Below are 6,152 nucleotides of genomic sequence, written 5' to 3' on the forward strand. Positions count from 1 at the left end.
AATTTAAGAATTTAAGAATATAAGAATTTAAGAATTTAAGAATTTAAGAATTTAAGAATTTAAGAATTTAAGAATTTAAGAATTTAAGAATGTAAGAATTTAAGAATTTAAGAATTTAAGAATTTAAGAATTTAAGAATTTAAGAATTTAAGAATTTAAGAATTTAAGAATTTAAGAATTTAAGAATTTAAGAATTAAGAATTTAAGAATTTAAGAATTTAAGAATTTAAGAATTTAAGAATTTAAGAATTTAAGAATTTAAGAATTTAAGAATTTAAGAATTTAAGAATTTAAGAATTTAAGAATTTAAGAATTTAAGAATTTAAGAATTTAAGAATTTAAGAATTTAAGAATTTAAGAATTTAAGAATTTAAGAATTTAAGAATTTAAGAATTTAAGAATTTAAGAATTTAAGAATTTAAGAATTTAAGAATTTAAGAATTTAAGAATTTAAGAATTTAAGAATTTAAGAATTTAAGAATTTAAGAATTTAAGAATTTATGAATTTAAGAATTTAAGAATTTAAGAATTTAAGAATTTAAGAATTTAAGAATTTAAGAATTTAAGAATTTAAGAATTTAAGAATTTAAGAATTTAAGAATTTAAGAATTTAAGAATTTAAGAATTTAAGAATTTAAGAATTTAAGAATTTAAGAATTTAAGAATTTAAGAATTTAAGAATTTAAGAATTTAAGAATTTAAGAATTTAAGAATTTAAGAATTTAAGAATTTAAGAATTTAAGAATTTAAGAATTTAAGAATTTAAGAATTTAAGAATTTAAGAATTTAAGAATTTAAGAATTTAAGAATTTAAGAATTTAAGAATTTAAGAATTTAAGAATTTAAGAATTTAAGAATTTAAGAATTTAAGAATTTAAGAATTTAAGAATTTAAGAATTTAAGAATTTAAGAATTTAAGAATTTAAGAATTTAAGAATTTAAGAATTTAAGAATTTAAGAATTTAAGAATTTAAGAATTTAAGAATTTAAGAATTTAAGAATTTAAGAATTTAAGAATTTAAGAATTTAAGAATTTAAGAATTTAAGAATTTAAGAATTTAAGAATTTAAGAATTTAAGAATTTAAGAATTTAAGAATTTAAGAATTTAAGAATTTAAGAATTTAAGAATTTAAGAATTTAAGAATTTAAGAATTTAAGAATTTAAGAATTTAAGAATTTAAGAATTTAAGAATTTAAGAATTTAAGAATTTAAGAATTTAAGAATTTAAGAATTTAAGAATTTAAGAATTTAAGAATTTAAGAATTTAAGAATTTAAGAATTTAAGAATTTAAGAATTTAAGAATTTAAGAATTTAAGAATTTAAGAATATAAGAATTTAAGAATTTAAGAATTTAAGAATTTAAGAATTTAAGAATTTAAGAATTTAAGAATTTAAGAATTTAAGAATTTAAGAATTTAAGAATTTAAGAATTTAAGAATTTAAGAATTTAAGAATTTAAGAATTTTAGAATTTAAAATTTAAGAATTTAAGAATTTAAGGATTTAAGAATTTAAGAATTTAAGAATTTAAGAATTTAAGAATTTAAGAATTTAAGAATTTAAGAATTTAAGAATTTAAGAATTTAAGAATTTAAGAATTTAAGAATTTTAGAATTTAAGAATTTAAGAATTTAAGAATTTAAAAATTTAAGAATTTGAGAATTTGAGAATTTAAGAATTTGAGAAATCAAGAATTTTTAGAATTTACGAATATCTGAATTTAAGATTTAAGATTTAAGAATTTTAAAATTTCAGAATTCATGATTAAAAGAATATGAATTTTTGAATATATGTATTTATTTAAATGTTTCTTCATGATGTTTGGAAAATCAAATTTTTTTTATCGATATTTTCTCATTTGTTACTTTTTTTTTGTTTCGATTATATTCGTTTTACCATCTTTATGGCATTCGCGACTTTATCAACAACGTTGCAGTTGGCGGATCGTTATTGAAAAACTTATCCGGTACAACTGTGTTCGATGTTTACTCTTGGGCTCGAACTCACGGACATCGGCTCAGGAGACAACAGACTTGCCAACTGAGCTATATCATAAGCCCCTCACATTTGTTACTGATTATTCTTATTTATTTATATGAGTCATTAATGATATTAAATATTTTCATAACTTTTAGTGATCATTTTTTATCTTGAATAGAGACATGAAATTTCCGCCGAAATTGCATCCGGAAATTCTTATCAGTGCTGATTGTTGACGGCTGCTATAAGGGTTCATCCGTTCACCTCAGTTGACACTTGTAAAATGAAGGTTCATCGAGTTCATCTATTTGTTGATGTTTCCGGAACTAGTTCAATAAATTTTTCCGAAATACATTACAGCAATAGCCACTTTTAAAGAACGTAATTGAAATTTATCTAGGAGTAGAATTAGGTCTCAAGCAATAATATTTTTAACAAAAAATAAACGAACACGAAGGTCTCGTGAGCCAGTAAGAGCTAGAGCTAGCTGACTGTTAAGGTAAGTGAATATTGCTTTCTTTAGAAAATTGATTCGTGCCTACAAAATGTTTACGATCGTTCTGCCCGTTTCAGAAACCATGGCCAGCGAATCACTCCCTAGGGCAAGGCTTCACCCGGAAACGGTCGGGAATCCTGAGATGAAGAATAAAGTGCTAGTGTCAATAAAAAGGATACAGTTTTGTTATAATTTAAAATGTTGTCCCTGTAATTTTGGATAATGTTCAATAACAAAATATAGTGTAGGAAATAAAATTTAATCCTTCGTTAGAACATTTTCGCTACTCAATTAAATCCGAATGAGGTGTGAATCGTATGATAACCTGAGAGTGGATTATTAAATACAAAAGTTATTGCCCTACAAATTTTAGCTTATTGAATGATTTATTTGAAATATTAAAAAAAAAACACTCTACACTAAGGCTTCAAGTATACGAATCGTTATTCGAACTTTTTTCGTATTTTTGTGGTTATCATTTTATTCCATTAGGGAAGTCAGTTTTGAATTCCTCAAATGAAATATTTCGTCACAGTTAACGGAAGTATTTAAATAAAGACCTCAATAATGTGGCCATAATAATCAATAATCTATTTCAAAAGAAATTGGTTGTAAGATATGATAACTTCTAAAATGGTTAAGACTAAATGTTTTAGAAAAGAATATGCATGTTTAGGAATAAAAAATGGTTTGTTTGACCACGCTGACCGAAAAATAAATGAAAATTTGGAATGTTATATAGAAAATAATTTTGAACATCTTATCGTAAATAAAAATCTCATTTAAATTAAACATCTTGTAGGCAGATAACCATAACTTCACTACATTCGATCAAATTTCTAGAAATTCGTTTGTTGACATTTTGGAAATGTAAACAAACATTAGCAAAGAATGAACCACTTGCGTTCAAGTAAGTGAAAAGAGACAATTGAGAGGCAGTTAACGCTCTCTTAGCTTGCTCAATCAACAAACACCACTCATCCTGAGTTCCGTGGGCGTCGCGGCATAGGAAAATCAAAACATTCCACCCACTTTTGGGGAAATTTCGGAAAACTTTCAGGTTAAGGGAAAATTCTGATATCAACGTTTTCTTCAAAGAATAAAAATCAACACAGTTGCTTAATGCGAATATTTGCTGATTAACAAACTTTCCGAATGAGGCTGGAATATTGAAAAATCTAACATTTCGTTGAATATGCACCTGTAGGGAAATTCACGGGACCAGGGGAAATTCTTGATACAAGATTTTTTTTACTAATATTAAAACAAACATATCAGTATATTGGGTTAGTGCTGCATTTGGTTTTGTTGAACAAACTTTTCAAATTCAGTTGCAATTGAGAAAAATTCAATATTTCAACATATGTACACTTATGAGGAAAATTCACGGAGTAATGGAAAATCTGAGTACTACGTTTTGTATCTAATATTAAAACCAACAAATTTAGTATAGTGACATTGTGCTGCATTTGTTTTTTTTTAACAAACTTTTCATAAGTATTGAATTAGTATATTGAAATGTTCTATATTTCGCACGTATGTGGAAAATCCGGAAAATTCACGGGGTAAGGGAAAATTCTGAGTACTACGTTTTATTTCTAGTATCGAAATCAATATATCCAGTACAGTGGCTCAGTGCCACATTTGTTTTTGTTGAACAAACTTTTCAAATTAAATTTCTCTAGTGAAAAATCAAAAACAGCCTCAAAATGAATGTTATATATAATGGAAATTCGGGAAAATTCACGGATCCATGGGAAAATTCAGAGTACTACGTTTTGTTACTAGTATTTAGTTTTGTACAAGAATTTTTTTAAAATTAAGTTGGTAAAGTGAAAAATACAAAATTTTGAAATATATACACTCATATGGAAATTTCGGAAAATTCACGGATTGATGAAAAATGTTGAGTACAACTTTTTTGTCAAGGATCTTTAACAAATTACATACCTAATGCATAATTCTGCATTGTTATACAAACTTTTAAAATAAATCTTGTAAAGTGTACAATTCAAAATTTCGAAATACTTACATAGATTTACGTGGAAATTCCTTTAAACTCATATGGTATGTGAAGATTCTGGGTACTATTTTTTTCAGGAATCAAAAGATCATTAGGGGCCGTTCAGATATCACGTGGACAGAAAAATGACATTTTGGCAAACCCCTAACCCCCTCCCCGGATGTTCACGTGGACAGATTTAAGATTGTTTTTATTTTCTAAATCTAGTTTGACAGTTAGAAAACACTTTTTCTTGCTTTTTGTTGTTGAAATGGTTGATTTTGAAAAAAATAAAATGAATAAACATGTCCTGATATAAAATAATTTTTAAAAATTTGAAATTTCTAAAATATCATATAGTCTATAATAGTCTAAACTTAAACTGGAAAGTTTTGCAATTTCAAGATTTTGATTTAAACATGTTAATATTTAGTCACCTTTAGAAAATATTTTGGAAGTAAGTATGTCTACGTGGACATGACCAAAACCCTTAACCTTCCGTGGAAGAGCGTGGACATTTCCATTTTAGATTTGTTGAACAAAATTTTTGTACGGATGTACTTTGCTAGTAACTTTGGAAAAAGTTTATGTTGCCAGAAGCCTTACTTAAATATACTTTTGTGAGTTAGTGCTGTATTTTGTTTCTTTGAACAAATGATTGATTTAAATTTCAAAATGTTGTGATATAAAAAAAATCACGAATGCTGCTGTTTCAAAACAGATGCTTTTATACAGCATTCAAAATGCTTTATTATTTTATGGAATAATATGATAATTAGTATTAAGGAGCATTTTTTACATAAGCATCGTTTAAGAATACTACATGTTTGTTCCCTTGCATCTTTATGTTATTTAGATTACCAGCGAATTTTTAGATTATAACTTTATTTGCTAACTCAAATTTTCCAATTATTAACATTAAAATTCCCAATTATGAGTATAACGAGCTAGACGTGAGCCAAAATTGCTTGCAAGTATTCTTTTAGCCGTGCTGCCAAAGAGCCAAAATTGGTCACTCATTTTGCTTGCGCGAATCACTCACTGCTTGCGCATTTAACAGCAGTCGCATATTCTTACTTTCAGCGAGAGCAGCCTCCTCGCTCTCTCGGCGCGGCACTCTCGCGTCGGTGTGGCACTCTTCTCGTTCTCGTGAGTGCTCCGAGCGTCGTTGCTGTACATCGGCGTCGCGTGTTGGGAATCGCTCGCTGCTGCTGGCAGCTTTCGTAGCGAACAGTCATTTTTGTCATTTTTGTCATTTTTGTCATTTTTGTCATTTTTGTCATTTTTGTCATTTTTGTCTTTTTTGTCATTTTTGTCATTTTTGTCATTTTTGTCATTTTTGTCATTTTTGTCATTTTTGTCATTTTTGTCATTTTTGTCATTTTTTGTCATTTTTGTCATTTTTGTCATTTTTGTCATTTTTGTCATTTTTGTCATTTTTGTCATTTTTGTCATTTTTGTCATTTTTGTAATTTTTGTAATTTTTGTAATTTTTGTAATTTTTGTAATTTTTGTAATTTTTGTAATTTTTGTAATTTTTGTAATTTTTGTAATTTTTGTAATTTTTGTAATTTTTGTAATTTTTGTAATTTTTGTCATTTTTGTCATTTTTGTCATTTTTGTAATTTTTGTAATTTTTGTAATTTTTGTCATTTTTGTCATTTTTGTCATT

At 25.8% G+C, this 6,152-nt stretch overlaps 1 long non-coding RNA gene across 1 annotated transcript; it reads left to right on the forward strand.

Annotated features, from left to right (window-relative positions):
• The first annotated feature begins 2,307 nt into the window (after positions 1-2,307).
• Positions 2,308-2,753, forward strand: LOC129743259 (uncharacterized). Its single transcript, XR_008736598.1, has 2 exons — positions 2,308-2,481; positions 2,556-2,753. It is a non-coding gene; the product is annotated as an uncharacterized LOC129743259 (long non-coding RNA).
• Positions 2,754-6,152: the final 3,399 nt, after the last annotated feature.

Source organism: Uranotaenia lowii, chromosome 2 (genome assembly GCF_029784155.1).
Source record: "Uranotaenia lowii strain MFRU-FL chromosome 2, ASM2978415v1, whole genome shotgun sequence".
Taxonomy (NCBI): Eukaryota; Metazoa; Arthropoda; class Insecta; order Diptera; family Culicidae; genus Uranotaenia; species Uranotaenia lowii.